The sequence below is a fragment of the Carya illinoinensis genome, chromosome 13, assembly GCF_018687715.1.
Source record: "Carya illinoinensis cultivar Pawnee chromosome 13, C.illinoinensisPawnee_v1, whole genome shotgun sequence".
Classification (NCBI taxonomy): domain Eukaryota; kingdom Viridiplantae; phylum Streptophyta; class Magnoliopsida; order Fagales; family Juglandaceae; genus Carya; species Carya illinoinensis.
The window spans coordinates 30527485-30545491 of NC_056764.1; the positions used below are offsets into that span (position 1 = coordinate 30527485).

At 36.9% G+C, this 18007-nt stretch overlaps 1 protein-coding gene, 1 long non-coding RNA gene and 1 pseudogene across 6 annotated transcripts in view; 2 read left to right on the plus strand and 1 right to left on the minus strand.

Annotated features, from left to right (window-relative positions):
- LOC122291369 overlaps positions 1-18007 on the plus strand; it is a 96946-nt pseudogene that overhangs the window by 44660 nt on the left and 34279 nt on the right.
- The window catches only part of LOC122291360 (putative disease resistance protein RGA3), a 56719-nt gene that overhangs the window by 32311 nt on the left and 6401 nt on the right, over positions 1-18007 (minus strand). The gene's annotated exons all lie outside the window — the stretch shown is intronic.
- Positions 4096-17929, plus strand: LOC122291372. Of its 5 annotated transcripts, none has more exons than XR_006236609.1 (5): positions 4096-4484; positions 4702-4785; positions 14479-14581; positions 15031-17657; positions 17759-17929. It is a non-coding gene; the product is annotated as an uncharacterized LOC122291372 (long non-coding RNA). The 5 variants fall into 5 exon arrangements; XR_006236607.1 differs by having other exon boundaries at positions 14482-14581; XR_006236610.1 differs by having other exon boundaries at positions 14482-14581; positions 15031-17561.

The following is an 18007-nucleotide window of genomic DNA, read 5'->3' on the forward strand; positions in this document are numbered from 1 at the left end:
GCCGACAGCCACCCTGCCACCGTCATTTTGGTAATGAAATTATTATTATTATTATTTTTAAGAAAATTACATCTTTTTAGAGGCGGTTAATTTAACCCTAGCCCCCTCCTCCCGAGTGACTCTCTCTTCCCCCTCCCTCTCTCTCCTCGAATTTCTCTCTCCTCCTCTCTGCTCTCAGCCTAGTCCTGACCCATGACACCATCTCTCCCTCGGTCTCTTCCTCTCTCCCTCTCAAGCTTTCTCCCTCACTCTCAGTCCCTCTTTGATCTCTCTCTCTCTCTCTCTCTCTAATTATTTCTTTGCAAGTGATTGTGGATATTTTATTGAGTATTTTTTATGGATTTGTGCAACTGTAGCCCTTGGGTGGGGGAGCGGACGGAGAAGGGGTCGACCCCAGGCCCTAGGCATTGGTTCAGGGGACCCGTCCCAACTGTTCAGGGGTAGGTTCCCAATGGGGAGTGGGGAAACCCCACCCTCCGCCCATGCGAGGGTGGGAAGCAAGTAACGTCGCCCTTTGTATGCAAATAACACCCATAGCTAAGCTAGACGACCCCTGATTTTGGTTGATGTTAGTAAGTCGACCAACAAAAGATCAATTCTAGCCTCATTCCAACAAGTTAGGGACTAGAGAACAATTGATAGCACTAATTGGCAAATATAAAGAATTGATTTTTTCAAGCCACAAGATGTCAAGAACTACCAATTGGTACCACATACGTGTTCGCCTTTAGAAATCATGTTGATTCTCACATTAATCATCTCCCCAATTAAGAGGGTGACAAGAGCAATGGCCTCCACCAAATTTTTCATTGCTATATATAGTTGGCATAATTGTTTTAAGCAATTATTTTAAATTTGATCTATAGGTTAAAGAATAGAACATAAGCAATCCAGGAAAATAATGAAGGCATTCATGATTTTTCTATAGTTGGCATTGATGCAGAGGACATGTGAGCAGAGTCATGATCCGGAGAGAGGCAAACACCAGCAGTGCTTAATCTGGATGCTAGTGTTGGATGATGTATGGAATGAGGATATCGAAAAATGAGATAGCTTAAAAAAAAAGTATACTATTGATGATTGGCTTAAGAGGCAAAAGAATATTAGTGACCACACACAATAAAATGGTGGCAAATCTTTCCTGTACTATAGAACCATATTTCTTAAAAGGTTTAGATGAATATGAGTCATGGTCCTTATTTAAGCGAAGGACGTTTAGAAGAATCGTGGCAATTGAGTTATAGTCTACTTCCCTCACATTTCTTTGCCAGCGTTTTAAAATTCGCTATCGATATATATGCCAGCGATTTTTTTTTCGCTGGCAAAAAAGTTCGGTTATGGAATTCCTTTGCCAGCGATTCAAAAATCGCTGGCATATTAAATGGCAACAATTTCTTAATCGCTGGCAAATGGCGTTATGTTTTTGAATTCTTATGCCAGCGATTCCAAAATCGCTGGCAAATATGCAATATTTGGCAGCGATTTTTATTTTACACCGCAGTATATTGGAAATGGCTGAATAGCACTGGCGATTAACCAGCGAGTCTGTAATCGCCAACATATGTATATAGCGGGGTTTTTCTAGTTTTGCCGGCGATTTTGACTCGCCGAAAAAAGTCCAATCTGTTGTAGTGGAAGCAATATGGTAAGTTGTCGTTTTGATACATTCTTGTGTTGGTTATTTTCTGTTGAATGATTGTTTTCATAATTAGTACTTAATTTTTTGTATAGTTATAGAAATTTTAGTTTGTACATACACGATATACTTTTCTTACTACATTTTAAACCTTGGTTTTCAGGTTTTTATATGCCAAGCTTTTTTATGTAACCACAGTTTTCTTCCTGCCACAAGTGAGAGTCATCACTAAAATTAGGGTACCATCCCTCTTGTAAAAAAGATGTATAGTACTTGTGATATGGATGTATTTCTTGTGTGTCTGTGTGTAAGCTAATGTGTTAGCATTTATTTTTGACAAACTTGGGCAGAGTTACTTTCTATCTATCAAATATTTTTATTTTGACAAAATATTACAACCACAACATTATTTTTTTTTTAATTTTTTAAAATTCTTTTACCAATTTATCCTTTTAATTTATTTACCCCTCTTTAATACCATTCATTTTCTTATTTAATGTCAAAATCTTTCAATATACGCCATTTTCAATTATCCACCAATATTTCCATAACATGTTATAGTTGGATCGATCAAGCTACCTGAAACTTGCAAGGTTTTTGCGGACAGCATTTCCACTTTTATTTTGGTCAATACAAGTAAGTCACAATTTATTTTAGTACTTTGGTTCTTGCAAGAGATTTGCATATGGTTGGTACGTAGTTCAAGTATCAATGTGCTTGTCTCTTTGAAGAAGAGAATGAGTAGCTTTGAGTGATAAAACCAAAGCTTGGTCTTTAAGGTTGACCTTTTTATGTTTCCTTTCGAGGGTTACGGCTTGGTGATGGAAGCCTCACTCTCACTCATTTGTTTGTGGCATGTTGGGTGGCTAGATCTATGGTTACCTCAAGGCAACACAAAGATCCAAATCGGTTTGATAGTGAAAATTAAGAATAATTCATGCTAGCACTTAACTTTCTAAAGTTTTGGAAGAGAAAATTCTCATTCATTAAAAGAAAACATAACAATAATGATGAAATAATAATGCAAACCAAAAATATAAATAGGGAACTCTAGGGTTGGCGCCATCTTGCCCTCCCTTCATAAAACATCTCATCTCATTTTACTTAATCATTATAATTTTTTCAAATTTCTATACAAAATAAAATAAATAATTCAATTTTTCAAATCCCAATACAAAAATAATATTAAAATAGTATATTCTAATAATATTTTATTCAACTTTTAACTTTAATCTCAATTCATTTCATCTCTGAAAACAAATGAGGCCAAATCTCAATCTTAGGTCCAACTCTTAAGTTTAAGGAAACCTATTTTTAAGGAAACAATATCTAATAACTAAAATAAAGGAAATAAACATAAACATATTAAAACTAGATAAATCTTCCAATTAAAAGGATCATGGCTGCTCATCACAATAGAAGTCGCCCAGTCCCCTAAAATTAAGGAGTTTGCCTCCTCTCAACCTCTAAAATCAAGAAAGTGTGATCTTCCTCTAGTTGATCTTGTCTTAAACGCCCAAGGTCCTACCATCCGAACCATGCATGCACCCCAATGCCACCCTCGGCACGCATAGCCCACCTAGTGGTATTACAAATGATTCGTCTTGCATCTCCATAACTTGGCCATGGGAGCCCAATGACTCAAAATGTTGGAACCTATAATCGTGGATTTCGACCATATGACCCGTGATTTTGGTTGGGATTAGTAAGTCGAGCAACAAAAGGTCAAGTCCAGCATAATTCCAACAAATTTGCGGCTACCTTTCTTTTCAACGTTTGAAATTTAGTCTCAAAAAGTGATTTTTACTATAGTGGGTTTTTCTTTCCGGCAAAAGAGGAAAAAGGTCACAAATTCAAATTTTTGAAGCAGGAAAACTCGCTGGGAGTGGGATCGGCGATTGTTAACATTTTACGGTGACACTTGACGGCTGCTAAAACATTTCGTGCCAAGGAACTTTTTGCGGCGATAAGTAGTCGCCACAAAAAGTCACGATTTCAAACTTCCGACTTCTATTTATTTTTATATTTCTGAGATTCTGCATTGGGTATACCGTAGATCTTCATTGTTTCGTTCTTTCCTCTTTGTTGTATTCATTAGATGGAAATAATTAATTATATAAAAATCACCGTGGTGACTCCAAACTTCATTTGAGAATTAGTCTCTTCCATATTTCGGTTTTTTCCAAAACTCAAAAAATTGGAATCGGGCTATTCAAACGAATTTTGAAAAGAAAAATTATTAGCAGCATGGTATTTTACAATCTTGATCCTATATACATATAGGACCTCTTTAATCTCTTGAATGGTTTACAGCCCTCAATAGTACTTTATTTAGTTAAAAGAATACAACCTAATACATGGCATCTCCTCCGTCGTCTTTGAATCACTATTATGTATCATGCACAATTTTTTTCTTTGGTTCTTTCTAATGCCTTTATCCCTCCACTCCTACAGCGCTTGCCCCTAGTCCTTGACATTTTTTTTTTTTTGCTATTCTTTAGCAAAATATTGGCTGTCGCTTTTTCATTTTATATATTTGGATATTGAGAATTTAGTAATGCTTTTATAAAAAGATGGACGTTGAACTGTCATTTCTGCTGCTTCTTTTTCACTTATTGTTTTATGTCCCACTGGCTTAGGCAATCATGGGAAAGAATGGCTTTGGGAAGGCCATCTTGCGGATGATTAGTATTCTTTCATTTTGACATTGATCACTTATTGGTGGCTGGTTCTTTGTAAGATTTTCTTGCAGTCTAATACATTTGATTGTTATTTTCAGGTTTTGTAGTTTGAGAAGATTTCTCACAGGTGACATGCTTGTGGAGCTTAAGGAGATTGTGGGAAATAGGTAATTAATTATGAGGCAAATGGAAGAATAGTACTTCTAGTCTTGATGAAGTTCCTTTGTTTATTGTGGTGACTAACGTCACTTTGTGAAGTTCCTTTTGGATTGGAAGTAGCCTCTCAATATTGTTGGTTTACTTTAAAAAATAATTTGATTCAAGTAATATTCTTAAGTTTTGATTGATGTGGATTTATTTTTGTGCATTCTTAACTTGTTGCAGGGGAGGAAAGTAGAAGACAATTTGGAGGTTTCCCCTAATCAGGAGGTCTTTGGTGAGGGGTGCCTTGGTGGAATTATGAACAAGGTAGCACTAAATAATTTTTGACACCATACTTCTTTCAACTAACTCTCAGTTATGTGAGGTGTTATGGTAGATAAAATGTTTTGCAAAGACTCTTCCTCCTTGTCTCTGACCTCTATGCTTATATCTTTGATATAACATACCTGTATGCGTTTACTCATTTATCTTCTCTGAAGGTAAGCATAGATGATTCATGATTTCATATCGAGAAATGTTTGGTTTAAGAAGAGTTATATATATGTACATATATATAAGCTTATAATTAAAATATTGATGCTGGTTGATATGGTACCTAGCTCAAATCATAAAACCCCTTTTACCATAAAATAGATTTTCCTGTTGCAGTGTATAGCCGGCAATCTTGCTGTGAAAAACAAGCATCACATAGAGATGGTTCTGAGAGATTTTCCCTTACCTTTTTCCAGAAATGCTCATTTCCGGTGCACTACTTTCACTACCAACAAACTCCATTCCTCGGTTAACCTGTATTACTAGAAGTCAGTGTCAAATGGATTCAATCCCTCTTTCTGAGGATTTATTCTCCTTATATAGAACATTTTTACACTGTCTAATTTGAGCGGGAAGAGCCCCTACAATTACGCCTGATGTTTAGACCACAGCGCCGTATGTAGAGACCACATCGCCGTATGTAGCCTCCCTCTATTTAGCAGCTTTGACTAGTCTACCTATATATATAATCTAAAACTACTACAACTGTGTAGTATTACAATAAATAAAAGATGGACTGTATAGTATTGACAGCCCCCCTCAAATTGATGCCCGTAGATCAACAAGCATCAATTTGCTACTTAGGAAGCAATGTCGATGACGAGTGAGAGCCTTGGTGAAGATATCAGCAATTTGTAGTTCAGTAGAAATATGTGGAAGAGTGATAACACGAGCTTCAAATGCTTCACGGATAGAGTGACAATCGACTTCAATATGCTTCGTGCGCTCATGATAGACAGGATTGGCTGTGATCTGAATAGCACTCGTATTATCGGCATGTAGAGGTGTGGGATCAGTCTCTGAAAAATCTAGTTCAGCAAGCATACCTCGAAGCCAAATAATTTTAGAACAAGCTAAAGACATCGCCCGGTATTCAGATTCTGTAGATGACTACAAACTCTGTCTTGCTTCTTACTCTTCCAAGAGATCAATGCATTACCTAAGAACACACACCGACTAGTGATGGAGCGACGTGTATCCGCACAACCAGCCCAATCAGCATCGCTATAAGCAGCAAGACGAGTAGAGTTGCTAGCCGGGAAGAATAAACCAAGGGCAGAAGTGCCCTGAACATAGCGTATGATCCTACGAACAGCAGCCAAATGAAGATGAAGAGGAGTCTGAAGAAATTGACTAACTTGGTGTACAGCAAAAGAAATGTCTGGTCTAGTAATGGTGAGATAAACAAGGCTACCCACCAACTTTCGATATAAACTGGGATCAACAAGTAAGTCACCCTCCTCTTTGCGAAGCTTGACATTTAATTCCATAGGTGTATCAACAGAAGTAGCCTCCTGTAGGCCAGCTGTAGCTACCAAGTCACTAGCATACTTATGTTGATTGAGTGAAATACCAGAGGGACTACGATGCACCTCAAGACCAAGAAAATATGTGAGAGATCCAAGATCTTTCATATGAAAGGACTCTAAGAGATGAGTCTTGAGCTGACCAAGTAAAACAGAATCGGAACCAGTGATCACAATATCATCAACATAAACTAAAAGAACAACAATACCCATGTCTGATTTTCGAAGAAATAATGAAGTATCATACTTGCTCTGCTTGAATGAAAATTGTAATAAAGATGTGCGGAATTTATCAAACTAGGCCCTCGGAGCTTGTTTGAGACCATAAAGGGAGCGACGAAGCTTACACACATGTGAAGTCGGAGACGTGAACAATCCCGGGGGTGGCTTCATGTAAATACACTCTTTAAGATCCCCATGAAGGAAAGCATTCTTAACATCCATCTGATGTAGTGGCCAATCACTAGAAGCAGCAAGAGCTAGAATCATACGAACAGTAGTCATCTTAGCCACAGGAGCAAAGGTCTCTTCATAATTGACACCATATTCTTGATTATTCCCAAGTGCAACAAGTCGAGCTTTGTAACGATCCAAACTTCCATCAGATTGGACTTTGACTGAATAAACCCACTTGCAACCTGGAGGAACAATGGTGGGAGGACATGGCTCAATGTCCCAGGTGTGATTGGCCTCTAAAGCGGCAATTTCTTCCTGCATAGCTTTTCGCCAACAATCATGCTTGACATCATGTGAGTAGCATGTGGGAATATCAAAATTGGATAATGCAGCAGTAAGTGTAACAGCCCGCTAGAAATTCAATTGTGGAATTTCTATTGACTTTAGGAATCTCGTGAAAACTCCGTAAGTTTAGACGAATCGACTAATCGCATAAGTTTTAGCCTGTCAACATAGTTAGTGTTATCACTCACTATGGTGCCAGAAATACGATTTTAATTATTTGAGGTAGTTAGAAGTATCAGAATACATTATAGTCTACACCACTAGGCTTAATTGAATATTTAGGATTTTTCAGTACTAAGTTTATTACGTTTATTTTAGGAGTGAATAGTAACCTCGGTAAACGTACTAAGCACAGTGTTTTCAAAATCACAGTGTGTAATGTCCAAATTAGGTTAGCAAAATTTTATTTGGACACATGGAAATATTTTAGCCACCTTACTCTTCCAAGTCTACTCCACATTTGGAAAATATCTTGAGCTGATTTTTATAGATATTATTGGATAGAATATTTTGAGATAATCTTTTATAGATATTTTGGGTAGGAGAAAACCACACTCAACTCTCAACTCCAGCCTTATCATCTTCCTTATCTCGTCCATAAGTATCTCCAGCCATCACCCACGAACTTATCTTCATTTACACGTTCCTTTAAAAGAATATCAAACACTTTCTCTCGGACAGCTTTTAGGAGTTCTTTTGCACGCCCATTTCGAAGCTTTTGTAAGTGTTTTATTATAAAGTCTCCTTCATATAAGTTGTTGCTCTTTGAGTCTAGTTTCCGTAGATGTATTTTTCGTATCATTCCATGGTCATTTGGTCAGTCAAAAGTATTTTTAACCATGGAAAGGTCATTCTAGGCGTGAATCTGGAGAGTATGTTATAGTTTGGAGTTTTTGACCAAGCTAATGGATAGATATTGGTCCGAAAGTTTTATGGAGTATTGTTAACATGTATATATGACTATTGGTTGAGGATTTTTGCATGATTAAAGGTTTTGATGAAAGATTTTCTTAGATTTAGAAACTTAGAAACTGGAAGAGGAAAAACAGTTTCTGTTTTGAGAAAGTTTAACTCTTTGGTGATCTAAACCTATTCTAATGACTTTGATAATTTTATTGGAGGATCCTAAGTATCTTCTATACATGTTATATTATTATTTTGAAGATATTTGATGTTAGTTTCAAAGATATGAAATTTTATGTAAAGAGATATTCAGATAAGCCAAAGTGTGGATGTTCTTGGCTAAATTTATGTTTTGGTTAATTTTTAACCATGTGATCTTGAATTAGAAGCTTATATATGTTTTAGTACATCTTTTTAAACCATGTGATGGTTTGGTTTGAAGATCACATATTTATAAGTCATAGATCAAAAAGTTGATCAAAACAAGTTGGAAACAAAAATCAATAGAAATAGCATATGAGAATTTCGGCCCTATGGAGTTTTAATAGTTGTGATTAGTTTTAAATTTTTCTAAATTGATATTTGAATTGAGGATAAAATTTACATGAGGCATGTAAATTTTGGTGACTTTTGGAGTTAGTATGCAAAATCCTTAAGTTATGGGTAAAACGGTCATTTTCCTACATGCAGAGAGTAAAATAGAAATTTTACTCTTTAAGTTAGTATTTTCCATATTTCAATTTATTAGTGATTTAGTACTAACTTTTAGAATCACTAATTACAGTTCCTCGTGATCGCGCTTAAGGTTTTATAAGAAACGCGGAGATCGAGGTAAGTTAGCTTTTAACTTACTAGCAGTCTACTGTGTATGTGTGCTAAGTAAAAGAACTACAGTGTATGTATGTATGTTATCATATATGTCATGCCATGCCAAGTTATTACGTAATTGTCTATTATACAGAATTTATTCTGTTATCAATTTTTATCTGTTACATAATATATTCTGTCATGTATTACTGTACATTACAAGTATGTCATGTTAAATATGTTGTCTATTATATGTTATGTCATGTTACGAAATGTTTCTATCTCAAGTTGGTCATGTATTTCAAGTTATGTTCAAGTCACGTTATGTTACGTCAGGGCTTCAGTCCTTTCATATTCCAGTCACGTGTCATCTTGAGTACATTCAGTTTGTGTAGAATACATGGGGCCACAACAACTGTGGAGTATGTATTTAACTACATTGTGATGTGTAGAATACATGGGGCCACAACAACTGTGGAGTATGTATTTACACGTAGAATACATGGGGCCACAACAACTGTGGAGTATGTATTTTTCATGTTAAGTCAAGTTTGTGTAGAATACATGGGGCCACAACAACTGTGGAGTATGTATTTACACGTAGAATACATAGGGCCACAACAACTGTGGAGTATGTATTTTTCATGTTAATTCAAGTTTCAGAGCAAGTTCATGCTAAGTCAAGTTTCAGATCAAGTTCATGTCAAGTCAAGTTCAGTTCATGTTTCAATTTAAGTTATGTCAATTATGCTATGTTGTATGCTAAGTTATGCTTTAATTACTTATGAATTTGATTATACATTTATGCTTTTACTGTCATCCATGCATCATTAGCCTGTGTGGAAGTTTTTTGTTAACTTGCTGAGATTTGTAATCAAATCTCACTGTGGTAGTCCCAACTACCATTCCCCCCGAATGGTAGATCTTGTTACAGGACCTGAAGGAGGATCAGGAGCTGACCAACTAGACACAGTCGACTGAACGACGGTGCGTCGTTAATGTTAATATAGTAGTTAAATTACTACTTGTACGATGGAGTTGCATCTCCAGTACTTTTGGATCATAACTATTTTGGACTAGTGCTGTGATCTTAGTTATTCAATGGATCTTTATATATGAAGTATGTTTTAAGTATTTGGGATATTTTCAGTTTGGTGCATAGTATTGCTAAAAAAAAAAATTATTATCCGCTGCGAATATTGCAAAATATTAGATGCATGTTAGGAATATTGCATCTTATATGTCATGAACGGGGGCAGGTAACCTTGTGTTGCATGTCTCGACGCTTCAAATGTCCGTCCGATCCCAAATGGAATTTGGGGGCGTCACAGTAAGAGCAGAAGCAAACCACCCATACCTATCCGGAGGTACTGACACTCGAGAAGAGCGACGTACCAAGTGCTCTGAAGGTGCTGTAACTGACTGGTCCTGGAGCATGATAGGATCAGATATCGGTTCAGCAACCGAAAGAGACTGTGGGTGGGAGCGTCTCGTATACACAATACCTGGTTTAAAACGAGAGTTGACTGGATGAAGATCTGAGAACTACTGTTCAAAAGGAGGAAGGACCACAGTAGAAGAAGAGGGTATAGAGGACACAGGAAAGAAATGTTGATTTTCAAAGAAAATAACATTCCTAGAAATGCGTGTACAATGTAAAGTAGTATCATAGCAAACAAATCCTTTTTGACACACATTATATCCCAAGAACGCACATCTAACTGATTGAGCAGATAATTTATGTCGCTCGTGAGGAGGTAAATGGACAAAACATACACAACCAAAGATACGGAGATTCTCATAACTAGGTTGTTTAGCAAACAAGCGGAAATAGGGAGACTCCATGTGTAAGACTTGGGAAGGTAAACGATTAATCAAGTGAGTAGCAGTTTTCAGAGCCTCGACCCAGAACATGGATGGAACAGAGGATTCTAATAAGAGAGTACGTACCACATCAAGAAGATGACGATTTTTGCGTTCGGCTACTCCATTCTGTTGAGGAGTAGCAGGACATGAACGTTGATGAATAATACCTTTAGAAGCCAAGAATGCCTGAAACTCAGTAGACAAATATTCACCACCAGAATCTGTGCGTAATGTCTTAATAGTCGTAGAGAATTGATTGTCAATATACGCGAAAAACTCAGTGAAAGTACGAAAAACTTCAGATTTAGAGCGAAGAAAATAAACTCAAGTGAATCTGCTATAATCATCAATGAAAGTCACATAATATTTAAATTTTTCATGTGAACTAACCGGGGAAGGTCCCCAAACATCACTATGGATAAGATCAAAGCAGTGAGAAGCTCTACTAGCATGCAAAGGAAATGGAAGAATTTTACTTTTACCAAGTTTACAAGAATCACATTGAAGAGATAAAGAAGAACGTTCTTCATTATCAAGAAAACTTGAATGCAATACATGAGATAAAATCTGAGTATTGGGATGACCTAAACGACGATGCCACATCATTCTTAGATCAGGAACATTATGACAAGTAAAAGACTTAATAGACGAAACTGAAGAAAGTACTGGAACGGGTAAACATAGTGGAAACAAACGCCCCACTTTAGGTCCCTTCGCGATCGGCTCCCCCGTTACCTGGTCCTGCACAACACAACCATCACCAGAAAAATGAACAGCAAAATTGTTATCAACTAATTGACCAACAGAAACAAGATTTGTGGAAAGTTGAGGAGCAAGAAACACATCAGTAAATTGAGAAGAGGCATCTCCGACAGCAGCTATTGGCAAAGAACTACCATTGGCAGTCTGAATGGCAGATTGACCAGCATAGGGCCGAACATGACATAGAGCGGTAGGAGTATTTGTCATGTGATTAGAAGCACCTGAGTCTACATACCAAAGTTTAGTTGTATTGTTACCTTGAAACCCCATTGCAGATAATGCTGAAATTAGCATCTGTTGCACCATTTCTGGTGTGCAATAATTTGTTGCAGGAGGTGCAAGATTAGAGGAAGCACCGGAGGAAGAGCCATGTGCTATAGAAGTCTGAAATGCTTGAACCTGACGATTTTGGGGGCGTATACGACATTCTTTGATAATGTGACCCTTCTTCTTGCAATAAGAACAGTATTTCTTAGGACAATTAGCAGCAATATGCCCATATTCCTTACAGCAGAAACACTGTAAGATGCTAGAATGTACAGGCGGTCCTCGTCGTTGAGCAGCATAAGCCATCGGAGGGAACCCTGAACTACCATGAGATTGTTCCAGAGAGGCTTGAGTACTAAGCCTTTGTTCTTCACGAAGTAACTCACCAAAACAAACATCAAGAGAAGGAACAGGAGAGCGATTCAGCAGAGAAGAGTGAACAGATTCATACTCGGGGTGGAGTTTCATAAGAAACTGATCACGACGACGAGTCTCGTGAAGGCTTTGAATAGTGGAAAGAGAGGCAACAGGAACATCTGCAGTAACTAAATCAGAATATTCGTTCCAAAGAGTCAGGAACGCCGAATAATAATCTTGGATGGAACGATTGTCATGTGAAAACATGGCAATCGTATGCTCTAATTGAAAACGACGAGCAGCATTATCTTGATGATATACTTTCTTTAAGTAAGTCCACATGAATTGAGCAGTGCGATGAGGTCGTAAGTTGGTGACAACATGTGACTCAATTGAGCCAAGAAGCCAAGACATAATTCGAGCATCAAGCATAGCCCAATCCTTGGATTTATCAGGATTGGGTGCACAATCAGTGCCATCAATATGACCCCAAAGATCTTTTCCCTTAAGAAAAAGTTCAAACTGAAATGCCCACGTAGAATAATTATTACCTGTAAATTTGGTACACACAGGTGCGGTGTCCATGCTAAAAAAATTACAAATAAAAGATGGACTGTTGTAAAAAAAATTATGAGTAATTCTAGGGAGCAGCCACTATTCATGCTGCACACCACACACTTATATGTTTTTATAGGGTATAAGGATACTTTTCATAGGATATATAAATGCTTTTTATAGGGTGTGTGGTGTGCAGTAATAAATAGTGGCTGCTCCCAATATTTTCTCAAAAATTATAGTCAACAGCTTTTTAACTATAATTAATAGCCCACAGATAGCCCACGGCAAACCCACAAAAAAATAATTCCACTTGCCGAAAACAATTGACCAAGAAAACAATTGACCAAGAAAAACAATTGCCGACTGAAAAAAAATAAACAATTACCAAGAAGAACTGACCGAGAAACCAGAAAACAATTGACCAAGAAAACAATTGCCGACTGAAAAACAGAAGGACCGAGGTGACCAAGCGGAAATTGCCGAGAAAGTTCTGAAAGTCTGAAAAAAAAAATAGAAGCTGAAATGTTACACTTGACCGAAACTGAAAGTCTGAAAGAAATAGAAGCTGAAATGTTACACTTGTCTGAAAATGAAACAGAAGGCCAGACCAGAAGAAAGTGCCGAGAAACCGAGAAAATCAAAACCAGAAAGATGGACACTTGACCGAAATCAAAACTGAGAAGAACACCACTGTGCCGAGAACACCCAAGCCAGCAAGAGACCAGCACCATCAAGGGGAGGTAGCATCGACAGCTACCAATTCATAGATGTGCTGAGAAACCGAGAACAGAGTAGCCGAGAAACCAAGAAAAAAAAAATTCGAGGTGAAACAAAAAAAGAAAATCGAAGAGCTTCAGTCGAGAAGAAAGTGCACGAGAAGAACAGACCACTTTTTTTTTTTTTTTAGAGAAATGCTGAGAAGAAAGTGTCTATAAAGAAAGACCGAAACACAAGAAATAGATCGGAAAAAAATTAAGAAATCTCTGATACCATGTCAAATGGATTCCATCCCTCTTTCTGAGGATTTATTCTCCTTATATAGAACATTTTTACACTGTCTAATTTGAGCGGGAAGAGCCTCTACAATTACGCTTGATGTTTAGACCACAGCGCCGTATGTAGAGACCACATCGCCGTATGTAGCCTCCCTCTATTTAGCAGCTTTGACTAGTCTACCAATATATATAATCTAAAACTACTACAACTGTGTAGTATTACAATAAATAAAAGATGGACTGTATAGTATTGACAGTCAGGAATTGTTAGATTATGATGGAAGTATGTATCTCAAATTTCTTATCAGATCCAGTTTCAATTTGACTTTTCCAAAGGAACACATTTTCTCTTCTTTTAGCACCCTCTATGGATTTCTTTGACTCCACCGACGGACTCTCTCTGCATAACTCTTCATTCCTCTTTCATTTTCTCTCCATTTCTCTTACCCCTTCCTAACAAGTGTAATGCCTTAGAAATTTTATTTTAGGAATAATTCACCACACACATGCTGGAACCTTTTAGAGATTGACTAATAACATCATCAATTATGTTCCTAAAATTAATATCATCATATTTTCCCCTAGCCTAGGAATCTGGATGTTTCCATTTCTTTCTTGTGATGAAGAGTGATGCTAGAGATTTTCAAGATTGAAGAACTGCCTGAGTTTCTTCCGTTCTGGTGCTTCGAATGCGGATGCATCCCTGGAATATGATGCTTTATTTATTTTGCCTATGTGGGCTATGGAGTTCTTGAATTGATTTAGATCTCTTCTTCCTTTCATGTAGATTCTGCACTGTCACCTACCACCAGCAAACTTGGTGGCTTGAAAACATATGTTCTGTTTTGATTGTGTGCAGCCTTATGCTTTGGCTCGATGTTAACCTGCATAAGTAATGTTTTTAGCAGAGTTTGAGATAAGGACTGTATAATTCTGCTCAACTTGCATCTGGTTTAAAGGCTTGCATGTGCTATTGTCTGATGCATCCTTAAGACGAGAAACATCAATGTGAGTCCTTAGAAATTTGTATCTTTTTGTGTTAGTTAAATATCACATCTCATAACATTCAGCTATTTATCTTTGACAGAAAACAATTATGTCTTTTTGTGTTAAGACTTATAATTAGTCTTGGGTAGTAGATGCTGAATAAAAAAAACACTCCTGAGCTTACCAAACAAAATGTTCTGCTTCTCTTTGTTATGACAAGTTTGGATGAGATGTCTGATCTGGGCAGTTGATAATTGAGATTCTGACATGCTATATACTGATGATAGTTGGATATATATCTATATCTATGATAGCCTTGTATGTGATGTTAGAAATATAACTATAGTAACCTTGTATGTGATGCTACGCTGCCTGTCTCTTGCTTTCCACTTATATCTATATAGTGACCTTGAATGTGATCTACACTGCCCCTCTCTCTCTATGTATATCCATATTGGGTTTGGAAACAGGAGTCGGTCATGCGCATCTTAAAGGTTTAGCCGGAAAATTCTATTTTTGCACTAGACAATTGTGGCTATAGTTCAGCAAGCAAATTTTCACCAGAAGTAAGTTATCTCAATGATTTATAGGTGTTTTGCAACTACTTTTGATTGCCATAAAAACCAAATTTCTTGTAGTGAAAACTTGGGGACAAGAGAACAATTGGCATTAAAAATTGGCAAATATGAAGAAATATTTTTTCGAGCCAAAAGAACCACCAACCTGAAGATTTAATCATTGGATACTTGTGTATAATGAAATGGATCTAGTTTCGATTAAGTCACCACATCAAAAGGAGGCTATTGAGAAGATTGTAGCAGACATGTTCTCAACAATAATAGAAGAAAAAAGAGAGATTAAAACAATATTATGTTCAAACAACCCACAATCAGATTAATTAGAATAAAAAATAGAACAATTTTTTTTCCTAAGATAACTGTATGTATGGCATGAAAATTGCAAGGACTTGTTCAGTTCTCCTTAAGATCCTGCAGCCTCCTCTGCATAACTCTATTTAAAAAAGATGAATGCATGCATGCTTGCCCTGAAGCACTTGATACTACACTTCTCACGAAATCCATAACATAACCTGAGAATAAGGTTCAAAAGTGAGCAAAATCACATTTATTTTCAATGTTGAAACAGAATCATTGACTTTAAAAGTACTTGGAGCTTTCAAAACTGTTTCTAAAACTTCAATTGAAATTTTCTTTTATTAATTTGATTTTACCATAGTTTTGCATCAATATCTTTCCACCATTTATAATGTCTTCTCAAACTTCTCTTAACTTGAGCACCATTAAACAAACTCTCAGCCCTTTATCCCTTGGAACCCTATGCAAGTCTCTGGCTATTTCAGGTCTAGTCTAGTTTTTGCTCGAAACTTGCTTTATTAACCCTCCTAATTACCAACCTTCCAATCTCTTATGAACCATAAAGAAGCAATATCCTTCCTCAACTCCCATTATCACGAATTCTCCTACCAACGTCAGCCACATTGTGTTTGGCATGGTTGGTTCCATGAACACATGGAAGTACAAGAAACCATACATTGAAGCTTGGTGGCGACCACACATCACTTGGGGATATCTTTTCCTAGACACCCACGCCGGAGTTCCAACCTTGGCCTTCAACTTCTACTCCTTTTTGTGTCAATGAAAACATCAATAAACTGAAAGTTTACCCTAAAATTGTGAGGCCGGTTCAAGTTCAAATAGTACGCACAATAATGGAGACATTTAGACAGGGAGACGAAGATGTGAGATGGTATGTAATGGCAGACGATGAAACTGTCCTGTTTGTGGATAACTTAGTTGAGGTTCTAGCCAAGTATAACCATTCTATATACTACTATATTGGGTCAAATTCAGAGTGTGTCGAGTCTAACTTTGATTTCTCATTTGAAATGGCATTTGGTGGTGCCGAGTATGCTTTGAGTAACCCTTTAGTGCAAGCATTGGCAACCAAGTTAGACAATTGTGTTGAGCGATATCCTCACATGTTTGTCAGTGATTTTACATTACACTCTTGTTTGGCTGATTTAGGAGTTTCCTTAACTCGAGAGAAAGGGTTTCATCATGTAATTGCAAAAAGCTTCTCTAATTCAGTTTGCTACTATATGTGATTTTGCACCAATACTTGCTATTCTTTCTGAACCAAAAGTTTCGAGCATTTAAATCATTTTATCAAAGTCACATTTGTTGACGTGGCACATTTTGATTGGTTTTGTGTATCATCACTTAAATGACAACCACTTACGATGTGCCAAAAAGCCATTGTAATTGGGGATGATATATTTGAGATTAAAATCGACATTTATCTTTTCGATACTATGGTAGGATTAGACCATTCTATACAGTTAAATAACATATAAAAGCTATTCCAAATATGGCAATGAAACAAATACTCTTATATATGGTTTTCCATCACAAACTAAGCCTTGTGGGTATTTGTGACTACAGATTGATCTACACCATGACGTGCATGTCACGTCTTTTATCAACTCACCCACAGTCTCCTTTCCTCTCCCTCCACCACATTGACACCATAAACCCAATCTTCCCCACCATGAATCGTTGAGAATCAATAAACCACTTCATGAAGGCTGCAACAGTGGACCAATCACGTCTTCTTCAACAAACCATTTGCTACCACAGGCCAAGCAATTGGTCTTTCTCCATTTCATGGGGTTACTCGGCTTATATATATCAAAACATACTCCCTCGGAGCATTTTGTGGAGACCACTCGAGACATTTAGGCCACGTTAGGCCACCATTATACATGTTCAACACCGGGTGGCCCTCCAACAATCCCTGTGAAGCTCCTCATGCTTTTTTTCGTGATTCTATTGAATATTATACTCAACAGAACCAGATTGTTACAACCTATATAATAAGAAGATCAGTGCATGGTTTGCCGGCTTGTTCATTCACTTGTAATCATTCTGCAGATGCCATCACCAAAATTCAGGTGTTTTCTCCAGCAACAACACCCATGGAAGTAAATTCTTTATATTCTTATGATTTTTAACCAGAACATTCATTTTTTGTAGTTCACTTAAATAACTTGGGAAATCTTGTCTTCTACTTTGATAAGGTCTCGTGGATTTTGAGAAGTAATTTTTGCGAAATACGTAATGATTGTTAAAAAATATTGATCTGGTTTAATGATAATTGTAATTCCTTCTTCTTTCACAGATCGGAGGAAGAGACTGCTGTGACATTCTATACACGACTAGCAAAAATGTTACAGAAGTGAAATATAGGCCTTGTGGGAAGGATGAAGTAATTGCCTGACTTCAACATCAAATTACAGAACGTCTTGTATTTTTTATTTTTTTTAGTTTTTTTCATTCATTCATTTTCTTTCCTTTTTGAGCTCCTTAACAATTGATTGTATTATTAATAATATAGAAGGGTGTATGTGGTTTTGTGATGTGCATTTTA